This window comes from Pelodiscus sinensis, chromosome 14 (assembly GCF_049634645.1).
Source record: "Pelodiscus sinensis isolate JC-2024 chromosome 14, ASM4963464v1, whole genome shotgun sequence".
In the NCBI taxonomy this organism is placed as follows: domain Eukaryota; kingdom Metazoa; phylum Chordata; order Testudines; family Trionychidae; genus Pelodiscus; species Pelodiscus sinensis.
In genome coordinates this window covers 21,209,722-21,236,240 of record NC_134724.1, presented here as the reverse complement: position 1 = coordinate 21,236,240, position 26,519 = coordinate 21,209,722, and the positions used below count along the sequence as shown (strand labels likewise).

The 26,519-nt window shown below is 44.7% G+C and overlaps 1 long non-coding RNA gene across 1 annotated transcript; it reads left to right on the top strand.

Moving 5' to 3' along the window:
* Positions 1 to 6,582: 6,582 nt before the first annotated feature.
* Positions 6,583 to 26,197, top strand: LOC142818269 (uncharacterized). Its single transcript, XR_012895654.1, has 3 exons — positions 6,583 to 6,953; positions 8,078 to 8,196; positions 25,680 to 26,197. It is a non-coding gene; the product is annotated as an uncharacterized LOC142818269 (long non-coding RNA).
* Positions 26,198 to 26,519: the final 322 nt, after the last annotated feature.

Genomic DNA, 26,519 nt, shown 5'->3' with positions numbered 1-26,519 from the left:
ACAAGAGGAATAATCAGAGTTATAAACTTTTTCTTTGTTAAAATTACAGTTTTAATAGGAATGGATCTTCTTTAATAGAAAATCCTTAGATGTGTAGCTGTAAAAATTCACCTTCCAATCCTCTAGAATATTGCCTTTTGTCAGTTTAAACAAAGATTTTTTTTTAAATTGGTAAGCAATTCTGCCACTCTTTCTCATATTAAGATAATATTGGCTTGTTGTGGTTACTAATTGTACCCTAATGATCTGAAAACGGGTATGACTATTGCTTGACCAATAAACTTTGGTGGTGCATGCTGCTTATGTGGCTACCTAGTTAACACTGTCCCAGAAGACTTTCTAGGCTAGTGCCAGGAGGATTTGATCTTAATAGCTCTCATGTGGCTCACAACCTTGGACAGATGGGTGATCATGCTCAGAGCTGTAATTATTTATCAACTTCAGAGACAAGACAGAAAAAACATAGTGACACAGGAACTGTTTCTGAGATCAGAATTCTGATGAAATCGAAGTTTGTAAGAAAATATTAATTCTGAGCCAGGCCCATATTTGTAAGTAAGGCTTATAGCCTCATTGAGGAATCTGGGGATTAATGGCTTCCTTAGCCTTCTGCAGAAAGGAGAGGTTGAAAGCCAGTTAGGTATCGTAGCTATGACACCTTCTTATTTCCTTTTCTTGACAATGAAGACAAAAATCAATAGTACATCAGTGGTAAACTAACTATTCTGTGAAGAAGTGGTCTGTGAAAGGTTCCATTATTGCTAAAGGGTTCTGTAGAGTGTTGTCTGTAAGGGTACGTCTAGACTACAAGCCTCTTTCGAAAGAGATAGTCTAGATATCTACAGATTTTCAAAAAAGCCTTGCTTGTGTTCATGAACGCTTTTTTTCGAAAAAAGGTATTCTTCCTCGTAAAATGAGGTTTATCGCTGTCGAAAAAACCACTGCATTCTTTCGATTTAATTTTGAAAGAACACAACAGCAGTCTATACGCAGGTGAAGTTTTTTTGAAAAAAGGCATAAGGGATCTGTCAGCAAAGGCTTTCCTTGTCGACTGATCCCCGTCTTGACTGCCGGTATGTGCCGACAAACAGCTGAGCCGGCACAATGCAGCGGCCATTTTTATTCTCATGAAGTGGGGGATATTTAAATCCCCGCTTCATTGACTATGTCGGTATGTCTAATTTACATGCCTCTGTTGGCAGAGGCATCTAGTCTAGACATACCCTCTGGTATGGATAATAGCAGTTAAAAAGATGGTAAATATCATTTGCCTTGCAATTAATGTAATTTATACTGCCAGTTAGTCTTAAATAAGAGTAACCTACCTAAACAGGTGTTTAAAGGCAAATGTATGTACTACAGTGTATGCACACAGAGGTACACCAGCCCACAGAGTGGCAGTACATACAGAACCAGCATCAATATAATGTGCTCTGAGATTCTCAGAGAGCTGGGAGGGAGGATGGCCAATCTAATCCATTATACAAATATGGTAAGGGGTCCTATCCACACTACAGGGGGGAAAATTAGACCTCTACCATAGAAAAACTGGAACCCAGCTCTTCAGCAGGTATTTAGATACCTAAGGCCAATTGATTTCAACGGGAGACACTTTAACCACTTTTGAGTAACTGGATCTATGCCTGTGGTCACTGCAAAACAAAAGCTTTAGAGTGGAGAGGGGACCCCTTAACAATTTACAAGTCAATGGAAACAGGATTAGGCCCTTACATAGTTTTTTATTTTATTGTAACATACTTTATTTCATCCTTAAGGCAAGATTCTGAGCTGGGTATTTATAAAAAATATAGGGAAAGAGAAAGTTGGAGACTTCATTTTCTGCTATTCTTGTTGACAACATCTGCATTATCACATGCATTTCACTTGATTCATCTTATGACCTGTAGAATTTTCATTTACCTATGTGCTGCAGAGAGAGAGAAGGAAGTAACCTTTGATCAATATTTTTTTAATTTTTAACTCTGCAAACAGACTGATTGGTTAAAGCAGGTGTGGCACCTCAGTCTTGACCATGTTTCTTTACATATTAGTCATCTGAAATGTAATTATCAGTAATTTTTTTTTTCAGATTCAACATTTCTAAACTGTTTATTTCATTCTGCCACAATATGTCTCCAAATGTGTGTGCCTGAGAAGTACTTTGGGAAGAGATACTGTGTTCTTCCTCCCTCCATTACAGTAGACTTTACAAAAGTGTAATTCCATTGATGTTTGTGGAGTTTCTCCTGATTAATACTCTTGTATGTAAGAGAAAAAATTAGATGGCTCAAATCTGAGTTTAAATTAAAATTCTGAAATTATAAACAAGCAAGCCACAGACAGCTTTCCTTTATCACTGCACAGCATGCTACATTAGTTGCTGAGGCTGTAGATAGGGTTGCCAGGTGTCCGGTATTGACCCGGACAGTCTGGTATTTTCACCTCCTGTCTGGTAAAAAAAATTCAGAATATACCGGACACCTAAAATGTCCAGTATTTTCTGGGTTTTTTGTGCTGCCAGGAGGTGAAAATACCGGATACCTGGCAACCCTAAGACACATTCAGCAACTGGGCCCAGCCCCCCGGAATCCCTGCTTACCTGGTTCCGCAGGGAACCTCCCCTCTGGCTCAACCAAGAAAACAAGATGGCCATGGGCAAAAAGCCTAAAGACCCGAGCAAGGGAAAGCAATGCCTTCCTTGGGTCTTATTGCTCAACTTCTCCTCTTCCTATCCCTATTCTGACTCTGCACACACTTAAAGGGGCCATGCTGTTTTATTTCTTTGCTTAATAACTCTTGAGGACCTTTTTTTTTTTTTTGCTCAACTTTGGTCTCCCCCCCTCCCTTTTTTTTTCCCCCTCGACTGAATTTTTCCCCCGGTGTTTTTTTGGGGGGGAGGGGAAAGAGGGGATGTTCAGTATTTTTGGTTAAACCATCTGGCAACCCTAGCTATAGATTATCTTAATGGCCATTCTGCATTTTCTATACAAGGTTTGCAAAAAAAATCCTAGCCTTGTTGAATTTAAAAAGAGTTTTGCCACTGATGACAATGGAGACAGGTTTTTACCCTCAGTTTTGAAAACTAAGGCCCAAGTTCAAGTTGATAAGTGCAGCTGAGCACATTAACTTCAATTCAGGAAAGCACTGAACTTTATAAGATGTGCTTCAGTCCAGTTGCCTACAGTACTTTCAGAAGTATCTTGTCCCTCCTCACAGGTAATGTTTTTGACCATCTCCTGTGTTCTGTTTTGCAGAAGGTAGGTACTCACCCAGACCATGTAGATATCAGTCATTTGCTGTGTGTTAAAGGTTTCTCTTTCTTGCTTGTGTATCTGATTATGTGCAACAGCTGCCATTAGGCCTTCAGGCCTAAAAGCCTAAACTGCTAAAGCTAAAAAGATTTTGTTAACTGATGCCTGTAACAACACACATCAACATACAGCTCAGCACAGAGAGGAATGTGTAATACACGCACAATATTGGTTCGGACATAACTTTAATGTTGCACACTGTCTCACTCTTCAGTGCTTAGACCGTCACATTTATATGCTAACTTTGTAAGATCCAGGATATTATAGATTTTTACGTAGTATGAGGCTTTTGACAATTGCACTAATGCGATTAATAAATTGCTGTACTTTTTCACTGCAAACCCTTTAACAGCATGGGCGGCAGGTTTGTATAATTTTTGGTGGTGCCCCATTAGCCACACCCCTGCCCCCCCTCCATTAGCCACGCCTCTGGAGGTAACATGCTTGGGGCAAGATAAACACATGACCAGAAGTAAACGGTGTCATGTCACCCCTCTCAAAGGGCTTTTCCCACCATCCTCCTACCAACAGGGATTAGTTTGGCCCCCACCAAACCCCCCTCATGCAACTATCCTGCAGTTGGGGCTGACCCGGACGTGCGCGGTCACATTCCCCTTGCCAGCTGCTGCTGCCACACGCAGCATGTTCAAACCGGTGGGCGGGGTGACACCCAGGCGTAATGTCGCAGCCCGGGATTTTAAAACTGCTGGGCGCTGCATTGCGCCATGTGGCTGAATTGAGGATTCAGAGTCTGGGGACTCCGCAGACTCCAGACCTGCAAACTGGAAGGCAGAAGGTGCAGGGGGGCGAGGGCACCCAGCGCATGGCCGGCAAGGGTTCCTCCGCAGCCCCAACAGGGCACTTCCCAAGGGGGGTTCAATACAGGGTTGCAGGCCCCCGTCACAGGGGAGCTCAATGGAGGTTGTGCACGGCAGGGGCAGGTAGGTGACACTCTGGGGCCGGGGTGGGAGGATGCACGCGAGGGGGCGGGGCCCACTCCAGCTCCAAATATTGGTGGAGCCTGGGCACCATGAGCCCATACAACTCGCCGCCCATGTTTAACAGAGAGTAATAATGTCAGCTGGATTCCATTAACTATTGTGTATGCTACAGATAAAGTGACACGTAATTAATCTCGTTTTCCAGTACAAAATGTTAAAGTGATTAATATTTAAAAAAAGCAAAGTATCCATGAGGAAGAGGGTAAGAAGTGACTCTTTTTGAAAAAATAACTTCCCAAGAGCTTAATTTCCTTGGGCCCAAGCCTGAAATTTCTCTTCATGGAAGCAGTCCTTATTTGAATAATCACATTAGACTATTCCTGGATGAAACTGACCTCCTTGCAGGGGGCCAGCACAAGGTACATGCACCTGAATCCAACTTTACCTCACAAAATAGAGTTAAAAGAACAAGCCTGCTGTACCTGTTTTAGCCTTTGGGAAGTTGCATATAAAATTATGGGGGAAGCTCAATTAGAGGCATGATCTTGGAAGATCCAGAGTGATGTAATTCTGTGGGAGGATAGTGACTGCAGCCCGTTCAGGAATTTAAGAACAAATTAGCAGCGATAAAGCAAAAGGTATACATGAAGAAAAGATCTGAGGATTCTAAAGGTTAATATGGAGAGCACTCCGAAAGCTATTACAACCTGTATCCCAGAAATAGTTATATAAAACGCCAGTTAAACAAAGCAACACAAAGAAATGAACTCTTTCAATAATTAACTTTGGAGTATGTAGTGTATAGCTAGGAGCATAAAAGTTTTGGCTTTTACAAGTTGATCAATAAGTCGATCAATGGCGTGTCTCTGCTGTATCTATATCTTAAGAAAATTTATGGCTTTTCATTCACAGAATGCTTGAGAAAGAGACCACAGAAATCAAAGTCCACCTCTCTTTCTACCTCCTTTGCTACATTCTCTACCCTGTCAATTGTTCTTTACATGAATCGCTGTCTTGTCACACCTGGCACCTTGTCTAGCTCCCTTCACTGGAACTGTGGCACATCTAGCTTTCATCTAAATTATAAGCCTGAATCAAATGTTTAATGCTGTGTTTGTTTAACTTTAATAGGCAAGTTAAAAAGCCTCACTACCATCAGGCCTACATAATGGGAGTCCTGGGTCATGGTTTTCTCAGCACAGGTGGCTGATCACGTAAAATAAATTTTTGAAAGGAATTTAAAGAAGAAAGGAGACCGCTTTTACATCATGTATACAAAGTGGAACTATAGCCATGTTAACTGGGAGTCTCAATTCATTGGTGAGACTCTATGAGCTGCTTTGGGCAACTCTGTAACTTAAACAGACAAATTCATCACTTCACAACAGCCAGTTGAAACTCTCAGCAAAACTAAAGACTCAAAATGTTATATGTGAGCTGATCATATGCTGGAAGATCCTTTCTCTGCACATCAACTATGGCCAAATCAACTATCTGCAATTATTTGTATAGTCATATTAGATTCACCATGTTGAATCCTTAAGCACATAATCTTCCCAAGCAAAATGTACACACCTCTGAAAAACTCCATTGTAAAATGAAGTTCAATAGCAACCAAAGACCCACTTTATATATTCTCTGTTATCTTGCTCTATTCAGCTGCTTTATTTGGTTATTTGTAAAACAAACTCTAATGGATTAACTGTTTTACTATAATAGTACCATGAGGCCTTCACCCACATCACCCACATACTTGTGCTAAGCACTGTACAAATGTATAGTAAATGGCTGTCCTTGTCACAAAGAGCTTACAACATAAATAAGATACACAAAGAATGGAAAGGGAAACAAGCACAGAAAGGTGAAATTATATGACCCTATCCTCCAAAATAGTTGCAACAGCTCCCAGCTTGCTAGCATCTGCAAACTTAATAAGCGTACTCTCTATGCCAATACAGCTGGTCCCCGACTTACAAACGAGTTATGTACCAAACACTAGGTCGTAACTCAATCTGTTTGTAAGTCGGATTACGTTCACTGATGTACGGCCGCACTGTTCATAAGTGTGGATTTCGTTTGTAACTCGGGTTCCAGTTGTATAGGAGGTTGGTCGTAAATATGAACGGTCGTAAGTCAATGCGTTCGTAACTCGGGGACCGGCTGTATCTAAATCAGGGCTGGGCAAAATACTGCCCAGGGACCAGATCCAGCCTGCCAAGCCACCGGACCCAGCCCGCGGACCACCCTGCCGGGACCCTCAGGCACACGCATCTGCAGAGGTTTAAAATACAGGCCCTGCATCTCCCTGCTCGGTAGGGAGGGGAAGCTTTGTGAGATCTCCCTCCCCCAGCCCAATCCTCAGCTCCTATTGGCCAGAAACAACTGGCCAATAAGAACTGACCTCAGCCAATATCTCCGCTCCGATTTGCTGGAAACAGCCAGCCAATCAGAGCAGAGAGATTGGCCTGAGAGACTGGGGCAGCTGGAGTTGAGCGCCATGTGGTGGGAGCAGCCTGTATTTTCAAGTCTGCTGTGGCTGCAGCAGGAAGGGAGCTCAGCCAGCTTTGGGGATGCTACAGCCTGTTGGCCAGGAGACACTTAGATAAACTCCTCCCAGTCAGCGCCTGCTTCTGGCACCCCGGCCCTCCTGCATCACAACTCCTCCCCCAAGTCATCATCCAAACTGCACCCTCTGCTCCAGGTGACAACTCCCTCCCAGACCTCGTACTCTCTCCTACACCCTTCCCCCAGGCCAGAATCCTCTCCTTCACCCAAACTCCTTCCCTGACCCTACACCCCAATCCCCTGACCCAGGTCACAACCCCCTCCTCCACCCAAACACCCTCCCAAAGACCCCACACCGTCTCCTGAACCCCACTCCCTTACTGCATGCTCCCTTCTGCACCCAACCTAATTATTGCCCATCCCTGGTGTAAGCAAACAACATAATGGCAACTGACCATAGAGATGAGATGATTTCACAGAATTTGAGGAAAAAGGGAAAATGCCTTTGGGAGAATATTGTTTACCAAGGAAGCAGAGTTCTGAATTGTCAGTGTGATAATGTGCAGTTCAATATTTGGGATTTATTCATCTCATTTAGTTGTCTTAATCCTGAAGTTCATGCCTACTAAAATGCATCTTTCCCAAGTTCTCAGAGCTGGCATTTCACCAGTTTACACAAGGCAGGCATGGTAAGTGCCTCTGCTTAGAGGCAAGAGAGAATGTTTGGAGTTGGTAAATCTGAGCAAGCTCCTAGTGGTCCCAGGTGGGCTGTTTGATTCAGACAGGCTTGGCACAGCTAGGCTCCCCTATGTTCAATCCAGGTTGCTTCCAGTCCAAGGCCCTGAGGTCATCTCAGCCCCTCTGATCCCAGCCTAGGGGGGCGCAGAGCCGGACCTGTTAGGGAGGCTAGATATCAAACAGTTGCACGTCCCAGGACTTACCTTTTATTGGTTTCTGGTGAGAAAGGACAGTGCCTATTGAAGCGCCTGAAGTATAAATATTGGTGGCTACAGCCTCTACTCCCTTTTCCTCTGTGGCTTGGTGTGGGAGGTGAGCATGCTGGAGGAGAGGCCCCAATCTGCTTCAGGAGCTGTGGGTGGGTCATCCCCATGGCTCCTGTGAGGAGAAGTGGGGGTTCGGGTATGCTATTCGCACTGGCCATGAAGGGAGTGGATCGGGGTGGTGGTACCCCACATCCTCAGTCCCCTGCCATAAAACTCCTGCGCACACACCCCACACCTCCATCTTGAACCCATCATACACCTGAACTACCTGCCCTGAGTCCCTCAAACATCCCAATCCAGATTCCTGTACCCTCAGATCCTCAGCCTGCTGCCATAAGATTGACAGAAGACAACCTGAATGCATGCATGAAGCTAGATTTGACCACAGAAATGTGTGAAAAGATGCAGCAACAGAAGTCCCATTAAATAAAGTCTGTGAGTACAATGTTTCATTTATGCTATTATCAATCATCATGTCAATTATCAATAATATTACGTTGTATATTTTCAGTCATGAAAATGGGCATTCTAGTATGGCTCTATGTTGACCACTTGTTCTGAATTTTGATGTAGTTTGGTTCTTTGGTTTGAAAAGGTTGCTGACCCCTGCTTTACGTGAAAGACGTAACAGGGAGAATTGATATCTCAAACTTTGGTCATCAATAACTAAAGACTGTTGTTCAGTTTTAGCTCTCATTTCCCATTTTAGATCAAAACTACTCACAGGCAAATTATAAAAACGCTAGCTTGCTCTTGGGAGACCTTGATACCCCCAAAAAACGCTAATAATGCATATACTAATTAGAACCAATGTCTTAACTCATTTCCCAAGCTCAGTTCTTTTAACCTGTATCAATTTCTTTTTTTTTTTTTAAATTCTAAGTTATCGAATCAAACAAGAAAAACCTCACTGAATACTTTTAACTATCAGTAATGTGATCACGAACACGGAGTATATGAGTTTGACATTTTTATTTCAATTTTGATTTCAAAGTAGTTGAACCAACAACTGGCAAAATTAAGCCCTTTAATTCTAAAATACGTGTAAAAATTGATGCTAAATTGGGCTATTAACGTCTCTTGCGTATTCCATTATCACATATTATACATTGTTTTAAGAGGTTCTCAATTTATGCAGAAATTTATATCTAAAATACAATGAGGGGCAAAGGGACTTTTTTCTTTTGTTTGGCTTGACAATGCAAAATTCATAAAACCAAATCCCTGTCTAATTGAAATCAATGAAAGTTTTGCTGTTTACTGTAGACCAGGAATTTGGACTACAGTAAATAAAATCTGATCTGTGTAGGTGACAGTTGTGCTCTTACAAGGGAACATGCTTTGTCTGGATTTTAAAATCCTTATTTTTAAATTTATGATAAATATTGAGTCAGTCACTCATTCAGTTTCTCAGATATTATAACGATGTTCTTTGAAAGGCAATGGAACAATACAGAGGTTCTGGTGTCCATTACATGTCATTTCTCTGACATTTTTCTAATATATTATTGTCACCCTGATCCTAGGTATACAAGATTTAGATATCCAGTTTAGATACGCATATCAACACTTCCCTGGTGTTATCTCTGACTTCCTGCCAAACCAGCTGTGCTTTTCTACAGCTCAGTGCTGCTAGCCAGTGTTCTACTAATCTAGCTCTTTCTTTTGTGCATGTGGTTTTGAAGTAAATAACTTACAAAGGTGGGTGATGCAACCATTGAAACCAGCTGCTCATCCTATAGTTATCAATTGACTCATTTAGTAAAACAGGCTTGTTGCCCTAGGACTAACTTTAGAGTACAAACAGAAGTAATGGGAATGATTTATTGATTGATTCTGACGGTACCTTGCTGTGTTGGATGTTTCCCAAGAAAGCTTTCAAATTAAATAAATGTAGTTCTGCTATTTGGTGCATTTTTAATTCATATTCCAATGTGACATTTCTAGTTTCCACATTCGCTGTATGGGGAATGTTTCAATATAACAATGAGGTCTACAAAAATCATTCAAATGGAAAGAATAAATCTAGAAAGAACTGGACACATCAAAAGACTCGAGCTGGGCCAAGTATCCATTTACCTCCAGAGTGCTGAATGCAGAACGAGCACAATAATGGTTTAAAGTTATCTCACCTATTAACCACGACTATTGTAACTAGCACTATAATTGGGGGGGCCGTGTGATAAAACCTGCACTGCTGCAGCCCATGCTGCCCTTGGTCAACAGAAAAAACAGAGGACTTTAATCTCCAGAGCTGCCAGGCCAGAACTTTTCACAAGCGCTACATTCACTCAAAAACTGAACAATTCCCTATTATTGAAATGTGTGTTCTTGCTTGCTGCAGTTAGCTGAGGTGCCATGTCTCTTAGGGTACATCTACACTGCATGGCTATTTTGGAATAAGCTATTCCAGAATAGTTATTTCGAAATAGCACATATGCACTGCAAAATTAGCCTAAAAAATTAGCCTCAAAATTAGTCAAAGGCAGGCTTCCCTAATGTAGACGTGCTATCTTGATTTAGAGCCCCAGGAGGCACTGGAGAGGAATAACTTAGCATGACCCTAGTGAAGGGCTATTTAAAAATAGCAGCAGTGGAGTGTCTATACATGCCTTATTTCAAAAATAGCTATTTCGGAATAGGCATTATTCCACCTAGAATGAGGTTTACAGATTTTGGAATAATCTATCTTATTCCAAAATTATTTTGAAATATCAGAATGGCTGTGTAGACGTTCCCATTATTATTTTGAAATAATGCTAGTTATCTTGAAATAACGGTGCAGTGTAGATGCACCCTTATAGGATAAGGGCCATCTGCTTGGCACTCCTAAAGTCCTCTTTGCACTAGGAAGGGGACTGAGAGCTGCATTAAATGATTCTTCAGGCATAGCTCAGCTACGTCAGTTTACACCAAACCCACCTGGCCCCGTATTACATATAGCGCCTGCATGGCCTGTCAAGACAGAATGGGGGGGAAAGGTACCAGGCCAGTGTTATGCACTCTTGTGATTCTGGCTGGTAAAAGAGCTCTTTAGGAAATATTATCTTTGGGTGCAGGTTAGAGATGCCGTGAGATTGCTCCAGCTTTTGGGGCTGATTAAGCCCTCAGCAGTCCCTTTGATCAAAAGCCTAAGAAAGGTAGTTGCTCTATGTTTTACTGAGTCTCAGAATTGGTTTCTACACGAAAATCTAAAGGAGGTGACTGAAAAAGGCACAGATTCACTATATTTTAAGCAGCAATTATCTTTCCACCAACAAGAAAGACTTCTTGGAAGAGAGAGAGAGATTGATAGGTTTCTTTTCTGACACTGTAGCACGTTATGCATTTACACATTTGTACTTTCCACCTTTAATCTATTTAGCTTCAGACTGTAGGGCTAAAACAGACAGCCCTTACTCTGACAAAAGTTCTATTGATTTAATTGGGAAATTTACCTTACAGAGGATAAGTAAGAACTACAAGATTTGGTCCTTTTTATTTATTCAATAAATGAAGACATCTCCAACTGAATTACAGGTCATAGTGAGCACTCACCGTGAAACTGAAATGGATTCCAGTTAGATGAGCTGCATCCTCAGAGAAAGTATGTGACTCCATTTACATTAGGAAGCAAGCTCAAAGACCATGAGTTTAGCAGGTTTCATATAAATTCATAGTGAAAACCTACATCTCTTCCATGATGTTCTGTACTTCACTGCCCCAATTATTCTTTGGGTAAATAGCAGTAATCATGAAGGTTTTTTGTGGTTTTGCTTCTCTGATGCCTAGGATTCAGTAGATCTTGGGTGATGTATAAGTATCTTCCTATTCAAGATCTTCTTTGAGAACAAGCTCAAAAAGAAACATGCATTTTCATGAATTTTAATGGCTCTCCCAGGATCCTCTTAAAGATATAAAAACTGTTGTAACTTGGTACTAACTAGAACAGAAGTCCTGGCTTTGTATTGCCTCCTGTGAAAGGAATGTTACAGACTACTGAATGCATTGTGAAGACTCTGTCCCTTAAACATAAACTATCTTTAGATTTGAGGAGCCTAGTAAATCAAGCAGCATTTCAGCTGCTCTCATTGATGTCTAACCCCAAATACTTCTCCTCTTGGTGGTTTTATTTTGGCCTCCCATTAGAATCCTGTACGTTGAAGAATTTCTCTGTAAGAATTTTCCTACAAGAATGTGGAGTTACCTTAGCAGCTCCTCCCACAAGTGTTTATTAAACTCCAACCACTTAACTTTTTGAGACACAACTGCAGCAAGTTTCAGAGGGGTACCCCTGCAAATGTAGATGGTATCATGAGCTTTTGTGGGCATAACCCACTTCTTCAGATGAATGGAGTTTAAGGGGTCCAAATAGCAGAGAAAGAGAGGGAATGGGGACGGAAAGAAAAAGAGAAAATTGGGAAAAGAATAGTCACTAAAAGTTCTTCTTCGAGTGGTCCCCGTGGGTGCTCCACTCCAGGTGTCGGGTCCCGTCCCGGCGCCGCTGGTCGGAAAACTTCTATAGCCGTAGCCGAGCCGGACCGCGCACGCGCGAACACAGCGCGCGGCGTTCGCGCCTTTGCAACGGACCGGCTCCCCCTTGTCAGTTCCTCTCAGCCGCCCGTGGTTGCTGGCGGAACGCCGTTTGTCTCCTCAGACAGGAGCCGTTACTACACAAAAAAAAAAAAAAAAAAAAAAAAAGAAGAAAGAGAAAGTTAGTTAGTTAATTGGTTAATAATAGTTAGTTAGGTTAAAAAAAAAAAAAAAAAAAAAAAGAAAAAGAAGACAAAAAGACAAAAACGAGAAATTATGCCTGGGTCACCGGGATTTAAACGGTGCGCTCTCTGCAAAGAAGCCATGCCAGCATCTGACGGGCATGAAGCCTGTGTCAGATGCTTAGGAGAGGCGCATGTGCCACAAAAATGCACTCACTGTGCTAAATTGACTCCGCGGGCACGCAGAGATAGAGATATGCGCCTGAAACTGCTGTTGTGTGACAAAGCTTTACAGCCTCCGGAGCAGCAGGTCTCAAAGTCCTCTATAGCACAAAGGAAGAGATCAGATTCCCCTGAGGCGTTGGGATCAAAAAAGAAGAGAGTTTCTCCCACCCGCTCTCTCCCGCCTCCCTCGCTGTCCCGGGCTGGTCAGGAGCACAAGCCGGGTGTCTCCGGGGCGGCAACGCACTCAGGCAGGTCGCATAAGCCGCAAGCGGCAAGCCGCTCGTTATCAGCACCGGCTCCGCGTCCCGCCGAGAGCACGGTCGCTGCGGAACACTCGGCACCGCCACAGGGGCTGGAGCCGCGACAGTCTGCCCAGCCGCATCGAGCGGCACCGCAAACGGCTATTGGGGGCCAGGACAAGCCGGCACCGTGCTCGGCACCGGATGCCGCATTGCCAGATGGCACCGGGGAGCGGAATGAACGGGGCCGGCAGATCGCCCCCCACCGTGCCGAGTCGGCACCGGCAGATCATGCTGCTATCGCAGCTGCACCGGGTGACCCTCTGCCTGCGGTGCCGGGCAGGATGCTAATGCCTGCCGACAATCCTGGCGAAATTATTCCTCCCCCTACCAGCTGTTCCTTATCAGTGCAAGGGGGAGAGGCTTCCCCTGCCTCAGCAGTCCCGACAAAGGCTGCTAGAAAGTCAGCACGAAGGCATTCAATTTCACCTTCACCTCAGCCTTCAGTTTCTCCTTCTCAGTCAATGAGGGCTAGTCATCCTCCGTTGTCTCATAGCCCAACAATGCCTTCTCCTCGCTGTAGGTCAAGATCTTGTTACTCTGACCATCGGGAACGATATCATTGCTACCGTCGGGAATCATCATACAGATCCCGCTCACCTAGCTACTCCCCGCCTAGAGCTTATCATAGGCGGTATGACAGCAGATATTCCTCGCGAAGGTCTTCCCCTGACCATTTTGAATATAGAAGTCACCGGTCAGTTTCGGGATATGGGAGACCTCATTCTCGCTCTCATCACTGCTGCTGCCATACTCCTCATGAGGCACGTCAATCATCTCCAATTCAACACTGGAAGAGGGCATCGCCTAAGCACCAGAATCCTTCGCCTTCAGTTCAGCTATCTGAGCCCGAGGAAGGCCAGATATCGGATACGGACGATCAATTACGATCTGTAACTCAAAAAGATATCTCGACATCTTCCCCAGACGATGCAGTGTTTGAAGGGGATCCATCTCCCCCGGACGACACTAAAGACTTTCAAGACCTTTTTAGGAGAGTAGCCCAGTCTCAAGAGGTTCAGATAGCAGACACTCCAACGAAGCAGTTTAAGCTCTGGAGAAATTTACACCCCAAACAACAATCTAAGGTTGCTCTTCCTATGGACGAGGCGATCCTCCAATCAGCAGCAGAGATTTGGAATACCCCGGCTTCGACTCCACCAACTTCGAAACCGGCGGAAAAGCGTTATTTTATAGCATCCAAAGACTCGGAATTTCTGTTTACTCACCCGCAACCAAACTCCTTGGTCGTCGACGCAGCTCTCCAAAGGGCTAAGAACCCACAAGTGAAGAATGCGGGGGCTGATAAAGAGGCAAAGAAACTGGACATATTTGGCCGAAAGGTTTATACATCGGCCACCTTGCTGCTTCGCATAGCGAATTATACAGCTCTGTTGGCGAATCATAGCTTTGACAGTATAGCGAAACTTACAGACCTGTCCCAAAGATCATCGGAGGCAGACAGAGAGTTGTTACGATCGATCCTCAAGGAGGGCTATGCATGTTCCAAGGCCAATCTTCAGATAGCCATGGATATAGCAGATACAGCAGCTCGAGGAGTGGCAACAGCGGTGTCCATGAGGCGCTCTTCTTGGCTCGCCACGGCGGCAGTGCCCAAGGAGTTGCACTCCAAGGTAGAAGACCTCCCGTTTGACAAGGTGAGGTTGTTTGCAGAAAAGACAGATGAGGTGCTTCACACGGGGAAAGATTCAAGAACGACACTTCGGACGCTGGGGATGTACGCACCGCCATTCCGCCGCCGTCGTTATTTTCCATACCAAAGACGGTACGATTATCAGTCTCGGAGGCAAACAAATCGTCCGTTCTACCAGTCGCGACCTAGACAGCGCCCTCAACGAAGGCGTCCACCACCACCCAGGGTGACGGGCACGCCCGCCTCAAAACAGCAAGTTTGACTCCCTTGTCGGGGGCAAGCGCATCATACCAATCGTCATTACACAGACAAAACCCATTTTTCACCACCGCTTACGACCTTACTATCATCAATGGGTCGCAATAACATCGGACAAGTGGGTTCTGGAAGTCATAAGCAGCGGCTTCACCATTCCTTTCACTTCCATCCCTCCCACCACCCCACCCTCCCCGTCCCTTTTCAGGGACCCATCTCACGAGGATCTCCTGCGACAGGAAGTCCATCACCTCCTGGACATCGGAGCGATAGAGAGGGTCCCCGATCAGTTCAGGGGAAGAGGGTTCTATTCCAGATACTTTCTAACGGAAAAGAAAACGGGGGGCTGGAGACCCATTCTCGATCTAAGACGTCTGAATCGTTATCTTCGCAGACAGCGCTTCAAAATGGTGACACTGACTTCCATAATCCCATCCCTCGATGTCAACGATTGGTTCGCTGCCCTCGATTTACAAGATGCGTATTTTCACATCACAATACATCCCGCGCACAGGCGTTTTCTGCGATTTGTGATAGGTCTCGATCATTTTCAGTATCGGGTTCTACCATTCGGTCTGGCTTCAGCACCCAGAGCCTTCTCAAAAACCCTGGCCGTCGTGGCAGCTCATCTGCGTCGGTTACAGGTGATAATATATCCATACCTGGACGACTGTTTAATAAAAGGTGCCACGCACCGAGAGGCATCGCAGATGTTGGCGACGGTAGAACAAACGTTCGAGTCACTCGGCCTCCTCCTCAACAGGAAAAAATCAACACTTATTCCGACGCAATTCATAAAGTTTATAGGGATAAACCTCGATTCACGCACGGCAAGAGCTTACTTACCTCACGAAAGGTTTCAAGCGATCAAGGATCTCGTGACCATACTAACCAGCAACACCATGGTATCGGTACACAGTTGCCTGCGTCTCCTGGGCCACATGGCAGCGGCCACTGCTGTAGTTCCTCATGCGCGCCTCCACCTGAGGGGTCTCCAACATTGGTTGTCCACAGTTTATGTCCCTGTGAGGCACGACATCCAAAAGGTAGTATGCCTACCTCCGCATGTCCAAAGATCCCTGCAGTGGTGGACGAAAAAGCAAAACCTTCTGCCAGGGGTTCCATTCCATCGACAACAACCATCGGTACAGATAACATCGGATGCCTCACTCATCGGCTGGGGGGCCCACATGGGCAGCGAACGAATTCAGGGCAAATGGTCTCCCAGCGAAAGGCGTCTGCACATAAATCTGTTGGAGCTTCGGGCAATCTTCTACGCATGCAAACATTTTCTTCCCCACATCAGAGGTCTGACAGTGAGGATACTGACGGACAATATAGCTGCAATGTATTATGTCAACAGACAAGGAGGAGCACGGTCACGATCCCTATGCGCCGAAGCAGTGCGATGTTGGAACTGGTGCATACAGAACAACGTAACCATAGCAGCGTCGTACTTACCTGGCACCGCCAATGTAATTGCAGACTCTCTCAGCAGGCAATTCCCCACGGATCACGAGTGGGAGATAAGGACAGATGTACTTTCTGTGGTATTTCAGAAATGGGGGATTCCACAGGTAGACCTATTCGCAACATACAACAACAAGAAATGTCGCCTGTATTGCTCGAGAGCAGGGCTCGGCAAGGGCTCTCTCGGCGATGCGCTTCTGGTCACATGGAAGAAGACACTTCTGTATGCTTTTCCCCCCACAGTGCTTATCTCCAGGACACTGGAGAAAATCAGCTTAGAAGCGGCGACTGTCATTCTGCTAGCGCCAGCGTGGCCCAGGCAAGCCTGGTATCCATTCTTACACAGAATGTCAGTTCAACCACCTTACCCTCTTCCTCTTCACCAAGACCTCCTTACTCAGGAACGGGGCACGCTGTTACACCCCAGACTGCAGGCGTTGCATTTGACGGCGTGGCTCCTCAGGGTACGTCTACACTACAGCGCTAGTTCGAACTAGCTTAGTTCGAATTAGTTAATTCGAACTAAGCTAGTTCGAACTAACGCATCTAGAACTAAAAACTAGTTCGAACTAGCGTTTTGCTAGTTCGAACTAGTAAGTCCACATTGAGTGGACTCTGAACAGGGCTTAATGATGGCCGGAAGCAGTGCCGGCAGGGCATAAAAGGAGGACTTAGAGCATGGAGATACTGTCTCAGGCTAGCCGAGGGCTGCGCTTAAAGGGTCCCGACCCCCACCCCGGACACACAGTTCTAAGGGGTGCCCCGCTTGCAAAGAAGTTCTGGCTTGGAGTGCCCTGAGTGCCCACACTGGGCACATCACACCACTCGGCCATCAGCCCGGCTGCACTTGCCGCAGGCTGCCATCTGGGGAGAGGGAGTAATTGGGGGGCTGCAGGAGAGCTTCCACCCCCAGAAGCCCGCAGAGCCAGCCCAGTCCTCCCCATCGGGGGCTCGTACCCCATTCCTCCCTCACCTCCTTCCACTTGCCCTTCCCTAGCCCCCCTTCTTCTTGATGTACAAAATAAAGATAACGTTTCTTCCAACATTGACTCTGTCTTTATTGAAAAAAACTGGGGGAGACTGGGAAAAGGAGGTGGGAGAGGGGAAGAGAAAGGCTGGGAGAGGGGAGGGCAACTAACATGATCAGGGGTTGGGAACAGGTCCCAGATGAAGAGAGGCTACAGAGACTGGGACTGTTCAGCTTAGAAAAGAGGAGACGGAGGGGGGACAGGATAGAGGTCTGTAAAAGCAGGGGTTGGGTGGAGAGGGTGCATTCAGAAAAGTTCTTCCTGAGTTCCCATAAAGAAGGACTAGAGGACACCAAAGGAAAGGAATGGGTAGCAGGCTTGAAACTAGTAACAGAAAGTTGTTCTTGACAAAGCAAATAGTTAACCTGTGGAACTCCTTGCTGCAGGAGGCTGTGAAGGCTACAACTAGAACAGAGTTGAAAGGGAAGTGAGATCAAGTCATGGAGGTTGGGTCCATGGAGTCCTATTAGCCAGAGGGTAGGAGTGGTGTCCCTGCCCAAAGTTTGTGGAAGGCTGGAGAGGGATGGCACGAGACAAATGGCTTGGTCATTGTCTTCGGTCCATCCCCTCCAGGGTCCCTAGGGTTGGCCGCTGTGGGCAGACAGGCTACTGGGCTAGATGGACCTTTGGTCTGACCCAGGACGGCCATTGTAAGCTCAGGGCTCAGTGTCGGGGGTCTCAGTGGACCCCCTTGATTTTCATTCACACCTGGTCCTGGGTGGCCAGGCTGGCAGCTCTCCTGCCCTAGACGGCCACTTTCCTGTGCCTAGTGCGGAGATCGTGGACGAGGTCCACGATGTCCGCACTAGCCCAGGAAGGTGCCCGCCTCTTGCGGTCCAGGGCAAGCTCCCGGGAGCCGCCAGCCTGGTCCCGGCAAGAGGGGGTGGGCTGGGGGGCATCGGGTGGGTGGCTCTGTGCCGTGCCAGGTGCAGGGTCTGCTAGCTGGGTGCTGGCAGGCTTGCACCTGGCACGGGCACCGTAGCCAGCCCGTGCCCCTTTAAGGGGTCCGGGGCCGGGAGGGGGGCATAGAGTTTCCCTGGTGTTGGCCAGAGTGGCCACCAGGGAAACCTGGGGAGGGCTAGCCTCCCACTAGTTCGAACTAAAGGGCTACACAGCCCTTAGTTCGAACTAGCTAGTTCGAACTAGGCGTTAGTCCTCGTAAAATGAGGTTTACCTAGTTCGAACTAAGCGCTCCGCTAGTTCGATTCAAATTCGAACTAGCGGAGCGCTAGTGTAGCGCATAGGAAAGTTAGTTCGAACTAACGTCCGTTAGTTCGAACTAACTTTCTAGTGTAGACATACCCTCAGTGGTTAAAAGGGGATGAAAATCTCTGTTCTGAGCAGGTCAAGACAATACTTCTACACAGTAGGAAAGACTCTACGAGGAACACGTACCTTGCAAAATGGCGGAGATTCGCTGACTGGTGCATTCAAAACGACATACACCCTCTCTCATCTCCTCTACAACACGTTTTGGACTACATCCTTCACTTACGGACTTCAGGACTGGCACTATCGTCCCTAAGAGTGCACTTGGCAGCCATCAGTGCTTTTCACCAGCCAATAGAAGGTTCCTCGCTCTTCTCCCATGCAATTACAAAGAGGTTCCTTAAAGGGCTCCTAAATTTGCATCCACCACGAAGGGCGCCTTCCCCTTCTTGGAATCTGGATTTAGTATTGGACACCATTATGTACCCACCTTTTGAGCCCTTGACATCAGTTTCTCTGCATATGCTAACAATGAAAACAGTCTTCCTCCTTGCAATTACATCGGCAAGAAGGGTAGGTGAACTGGGGGCGTTGATGGCAAGCCCTCCTTTTACAGTTTTTTCCAAAGATACAGTGACGCTGCGATTACACCCAGATTTTATCCCCAAAGTCTGTTCTTCCTTCCATATTAACGAGCCTGTGGTCCTCCCGACTTTTTATCCCAAGCCTCATTCTTCAACTAGGGACGCTCTGTTTCACACGCTCGATGTCCGACGTGCGCTCTCTTTCTATATAGATAGAACACGTCAATGGAGACGCACTGACAGGCTGTTGGTATCTTTGGCACCTAGATCAAAGGGCAAAGCGCTTTCTGCTCAACGCATTGCAAATCTCATCACTCTCTGTATTACGAAATGCCACTTCCTTAGGAATAAGCCTCTACCTGTTTTACCTCGGGCTCATTCTACGCGAGCGGTAGCGACTACCACTGCCTTTGCAAAGGGTATTCCCCTTGCGGATATCTGCCGGGCAGCTACCTGGGCCTCTAGCGCAACTTTCGCACGGCATTATGCCGTAACTAAGAGGTGGGCTTCAGATACAGCGGTAGCCTCTGCAGTCCTGTCCACAGTAGAAAATAACTGACCCGGAGCGCATTCTGGGTTACTGCTTTATACTCACCTGGAGTGGAGCACCCACGGGGACCACTCGAAGAAGAAGAAGAAGTTACTCACCCTGTGTAGTAACGATGGTTCTTCGAGATGTGTCCCCGTGGGTGCTCCACGCCCCACCCTCCTCCCCGCTCCGGGTCTTTCTGCTTTATCTTTCAGAGACCGAGCGGTGAGAGGAACTGACAAGGGGGAGCCGGTCCGTTGCAAAGGCGCGAACGCCGCGCGCTGTGTTCGCGCGTGCGCGGTCCGGCTCGGCTACGGCTATAGAAGTTTTCCGACCAGCGGCGCCGGGACGGGACCCGACACCTGGAGTGGAGCACCCACGGGGACACATCTCGAAGAACCATCGTTACTACACAGGGTGAGTAACTTCTTCATTCCATGCTAAATGAAACTAATAGAGAAGGTTCGAAGTACTCTGAAGTACCCGGTGTTTGGCCTTTTATGTCATTAGAATGTGGAATGTAGCAGATAATCCAGTTAAGGTCTTTTTAAAAACCTCTAACAAGTATCAAACTTGTAAATGAAATTACACTCTGCAGCTTCTCTTTCAAGATGGTTTTTGAAAATGGCTTGCAGCAAGGTTTGGGGGAAACTCCCATCTTAGCTGGTTTGTGCCTCATTATTAATATCATTATCCTTTACCCCATAAGTGGCCATTTCACTGTCATATCTTACACAGAATTTATGGTCAGGTTAAAAGAACACAGATCTAGTCTATCCCACTGAGAACAGAAAATCCTGAAGAGTGAGTGCACCTTTTATGAGAGGCTGGGAGGGCAGTAGCCCCCCTCTCATGAAATTGGAACCCCTGGATTTCATATTTGAGGTCTGCTTAAAGCCCATGCCCTGATACCAGAGGCAGTTCTTAAATGCAACAGAGTTTGAGCTGCTTGCAGCTTTGCCTTTGGGGCAGGGAGATTAAGAACAAAAGGCTGGGCATTCAAGTCACTGAAGGATTGTTAGATCATTATGAACACATTGCCCAGTAATCCACTTAAAAGATGTGCTGCTGAGATTTGCATTTGGATCAATGTGTTAAACTTCTCATAAATGTTCCACACCGCTCATGATTTTCTAGACTTCTAACATATCTCCCCACCCTTTAGTCATTTCTTTTCCAAGCTGAAAAGTCCCAGTCTTGTTAATCTCTCCTCATATGGAAGCTGTTCCTTACCCTTAATCATTTCTGTTGCCCTTTCGGTACCTTTTCCAAATACAATATATCTTTTTTTTTTGATGGGGTGACCAGATTTGCATACAGTATTCAAGATGTGGGCATACAATGACTTTAAACAGAGGCAATATGTTATTTTGTCATATTATCTATTCTTTTCCTAATGATTCCCAATATTCTGTCAGCTTTATAGTTTTTAGACTGCCACTGCACATTGAATACATGTTTTCAGGGAACTATAACCACAATGATTCCAAGCTATTTTAGACCCCATCATTTCTGTATCTATAGTTAGGATTATATTTTTCCATGTGCATTACTTTGCATTTATCAACACTGAATTTCATCTGCCCCTGTTGCCCATTCACCCAGTTTTGTGAAATCCCTTTGGAGTAACGGTAGTTCGGAATAGGAACCTAGTCCGAACTACCTAGTTCGAGCCCCGTGTAGCCGCGCTGCACAGGGTTCGAAGCAGCAGGGATTTAAAAATGGCGGCTCCCCGCTTATGCTAATGAAGCCCGGGAAATTCAAATCCCGGGCTTCATTAGCAAGTGCGGTATGCATACATTACCCCGCTAGTTCGAACTAGCGGGGTAGTGTAGACATACCCAAAGGGATTTCACAAAACTGGGTGAATGGGCAACAGGGGCAGATGAAATTCAGTGTTGATAAATGCAAAGTAATGCACATGGAAAAATATAATCCTAACTATAGATACAGAAATGATGGGGTCTAAAATAGCTTGGAATCATTGTGGTTATAGTTCCCTGAAAACATGTATTCAATGTGCAGTGGCAGTCTAAAAACTATAAAGCTGACAGAATATTGGGAATCATTAGGAAAAGAATAGATAATATGACAAAATAACATATTGCCTCTGTTTAAAGTCATTGTATGCCCACATCTTGAATACTGTATGCAAATCTGGTCACCCCATCAAAAAAAAAAGATATATTGTATTTGGAAAAGGTACCGAAAGGGTAACAGAAATGATTAAGGGTAAGGAACAGCTTCCATATGAGGAGAGATTAACAAGACTGGGACTTTTCAGCTTGGAAAAGAAATGACTAAAGGGTGGGGAGATATGTTAGAAGTCTAGAAAATCATGAGCGGTGTGGAAAAATAAAATAAGAAAATGTTATTTATTCCTTCACTAATGTAACACAAGAAGCTAATCCAATTAAATTTATAGTTGGCATATTTAAAACAAACAAAACCAAATTATTTCTTCGAAAGCGGCGAGGAGTCCTGTGGCACCTTATAGACTAACTGAAGTGTAGGAGCATAAGCTTTCGTGGGCAAAGACCCACTTGGTCAGATGCAGTCAAATTGTGGAACTCTTTACCAAGGGATGGTAGAAAGGCCCGAATTATAGCAGGGTTCTAACAAGAATGATATAAGTTCAAGAAAGGTAGGTCCCTTGATGGTTACTAGCCAGAATGGGAAGGGATGGTGTCCCTAGCCTCTGTTTGCCAGAAGCTGGGAATGGACGACAGCAGATGGATCATGATAATTGCCTCTTCTACTTATTCCTTCTGAAGCACTTGGCATTGGCCACTGTTGGAAGGCAGCATACTGGGCTAGAAGGTCCTTTGGTCTGACCACTTGCTGTAAGCCACTAGAACCCACTCCCCTTCCAGAGCTGAGATAAAGCCCAGGAGCCCTGATGGGGTCTGTCTCTCTTGACAGAGTTAGTAACAAAGTAAGAAAATACATTAAAGCCGTGGTCACCAACCCGTCGATTGGGGGATTTTGAAGGAGTTATTTTTTTGCATCTCACTTGTGTGGCCCCTACTGATTTTTCTGTGGGTTAGTGACCCCGACTCAAACAGGTTCCCGTCCCTTCTCAAAAATAAAGACAATGCAGAAACTTTTGGTGTTTGACATAGTCATTTATTTAAAAATTAAGCCTGACCAACAAACCCCCAATTGGGGCCAAGCCCGTATCTGCCCACAGCGTCATAACACTCCTGCACCCCCCTCTCTCCCAGACCCTAGATCTGAGCCTATCATACACTGGAACCCCTTGCCCTGAGCCCCTCACATACCCCAACCCAAATTCCTTCACCCTCACATCCACAAGCCTGTGGTTTGCTTAGTACCCCAAACCTCCATCTGACCCCAACACTGCCCGGCCTGGAGGCCCCTCTCTGAGCCAGCGTCCCCTTCTCCACCTCTTCCTGCATCCATGTTTCCTCCCAGAGCTTGCACCTCTCACTCCTTTCCACACCCAAATCCCTCATTCTCACTCCAGAGCCTACATATCCTGTCTCAACCCAGCGAGGGTATGGCTAGACTGCAGGAGTTTTTCAGGATTCCAGAGATATCCCAGAAAAACTCTTTGCATCCAGGGATGCGTTTGTTCTTCCACTTTTTATAACGGAAGAGCAAACATGCTCTTTCAGTAACCACTGTATTCCTCTTTCCACAAGGAATAAAGGGGCTTCCAAAAGAAAGGGTTTTTCTGCAAGGTGTGTTGTGAGCAAGACACGAGAAGTCATTCTTCCGCTCTACTCTGTGCTAGTTAGGCCTCAGTTGGAGTATTGTGTCCAGTTCTGGGCACCACATTTCAAGAAAGATATAGAGAAATTGGAGAGGGTCCAGAGAAGAGCAACAAGAATGATTAAAGGTCTAGAGAACATGACCTATGAAGGAAGGCTGAAAGAACTAGGTTTGTTTAGTTTAGAAAAGAGAAGATTGAGGGGGGACATGATAGCAGTTTTCAAGTATCTAAAAGGTTGTCATAAGGAGGGGGGAGAAAACTTGTTCATCTTGGCCTCTGAGGATAGAACAAGAAGTAATGGGCTTAAACTGCAGCAAGGGAGGTTTAGGTTGGACATTAGGAAAAAGTTCCTAACTGTCAGGGTAGTCAGACACTGGAATAAATTGCCCAGGGAAGTTGTGGAATCTCCATCTCTGGAGATATTTAAGAGCAGATTAGATAAATGTCTATCAGGGATGGTCTAGACAGTATTTGGTCCTGCCATGAGGGCAGGCGACTGGACTCAATGACCTCTCGAGGTCCCTTTCAGTCCTAGGATTCTATGATTTTATGATTCTGACATTTGATCCAGTCTAGACAGGCCAAATGTTGGAAAAACCTGTTCCTACAGAAGAATTGGGGAAAAAAAGCATCAGTATAAGGATTGGGGATAGCAAGTGATGGAGAGAAGGAGAATAGAGAGGGCAGGGCTTCAAGGAAGGGGTGAGGTCTTGGGGGAAGAATGGAGCAGTAGATCCTGGCTTGTTCTGTCATTTAGCTGCCTTGAATATTTTAAATAGGCAGGGTAAAAATATTTAAATAAATAAAATAAATTTAAAAAGTGATCTTGGGTGTAAAAAGGTTGGAGACCACTGCATTAAAGGTTTAAGGCTAACCAGTGTCCCTTAAGTGACTTGCTACAAGATGTCAGAATATGTTAGTGTGAATGAAGCTAATATTTATTTAATTTTCTTTCCTTTATATAGGAATTAGATACAGTGCTCCTGTAAGCTAGCTGCTAAGTTGTCTGCCAAAAAAAGTAAGAATTTTCCAGTGTCTTAGTAGCCCCAGGATAGAGATAATGCATGCAGGAGCAGCCCTAGACGGGCTGCCAGCAACTGATGCCCTAGGCAAAACACGCGATCGGTGTGCAATTGGCACCCCCCACTTCCAAAGCCCTCAACGGCCGTTTATCTTGGTGCCCTAGGCGACTGGTTAATTATGCAGCAGAGAGGTGAGTGCAACACCTATCATCAACCTTCCCTAGCAAATGCACCAGAGCACTGGGATCAATTGAGTCCATCCTGTTGTTCTATGTGGCAAATGGAACAGCTTCTAGGGAACCAATATTCTATCGCATGAGCCACCTGACATGGACACAGCAGGTTTAATGGACTCTCATTTCAGGCATTCTGTGACTCCCCCACCCTAACTGCCTTTTTTCTGATGTAACTTATTTCATGTGCTGACTCATATATCGCTCTTTCCCCACCTTTATATCCTTGTGCCACCCCAACACAGACACACTGACACCAAAAAAGCTTAAAATATCTGGGCCTGACCGATTGCTATGACATTTACAGTATTGTAAACAAATATTAGCGGAAATGCAGACAATGGAGTTGCACCTCTTTGAAATTGCTGTAAGATTAGAATTGGGCTCATAGTTTGGATAAAGGAAGAGTCCCAAAATAAAATATATAATTTATTATGAACTAACTGAAACAAACCTGTATATAACCTTTGCCTTCCCATCTTGCTGTCACCACTTGCTATGATTTGTGCTCATGTTAATGTAAGACATCCAGATATCACAATAAATACTTATATTAATAACAGTTATTATGCATACAACTTTAAACTCTTAAGGAAACCATCTGTAAAGCAATTAGCATATTCATTGCATGCATAAGTAATAAATATATGTTCATAAAAATAGTTCTTCTGCTGTGAAATACTATTAGGAAAAAATTAAGATCTTTAATATATTCAGGTATTTTCTTTCAACAGATATTTACTTGTTTCCAGTTTTGCTTTTAAAACTTCAAACAAGTTACCACTAAATTGTTGGCTATTTTTAATCCCACTGCTAACTATTTCTTGATTGTGTGGCTGAAAACAGCCAGAAGTCATGTCTTTATCAATGATGTTATCTGGAGGTCTGCTCCTTATCTGCTTCTACCATAGGATACTGAAGTTTGACCAAGAGCTGTTTTCATTAATGAAATTTAATTGCCCTGCTTTGTTTCCTGACAGGAAAACAGCTGAGGAAACTACATTTTCCACATCCCCAAAGGCCAGAGCTGGTCCAGCAATTCAGTGCAGTAAGAATGGAATCCTCGCCAGTCTTATAGGCAGCAAAACATTCTCATTGTGCTGTAAACCCTGAAATTGTCCTGCCAAAGAAGAGCTGGAATTTTTTTTTCTAATGTGCTCCCTATTCTTTTTAAACTAAATCTGGAAATGATATTTCCTTAGTTTCCAACTCTGCAAAATTTTCCCAACACAAACACTGATTAACATCACTCTAGAATTTGCTAGAACAAGGAATGTAGGTTAAGATTCTTAAATTGGAGCCATATCATGGCATTCGTTTTAAAACAGAATTCCCTATTTATGTGACTGAGGAGTGCTGCACAAATTTGATGGTAAAATATAATTTTATATAGGATACACTATATATACACACTTATTTAAGCAATTATACAACTTAACATATATTAATTCAGATTTATTTTTACTTTTTTTCTGTTATGTGTGAAAATGTTGAATGATGCATTTCTTCTTTCATAGAATCATAGAATACTAGGACTGGAAGGGACCTCGAGAGGTCATCGAGTCCAGTCCCCTGCCCCCATCATTTATAAGAATTAATTTTAGTAGGATTTGTGCCCGCATCTATTTGGGTGAAAATTGGAATCAAATTATGCAACAAAAACAGCATTTTAAATTTGTTTTATTAATTAAATAAAATGACCTTAAATATGCTGGATACATAAGAGAAAAAAATTTCTCAAAACATGTTTTTCATTTAAAACTAATTGATCTTTTAAACAAAGGAAGCATTCACTGTTGCTAGTGAATTGAGCTGATTGT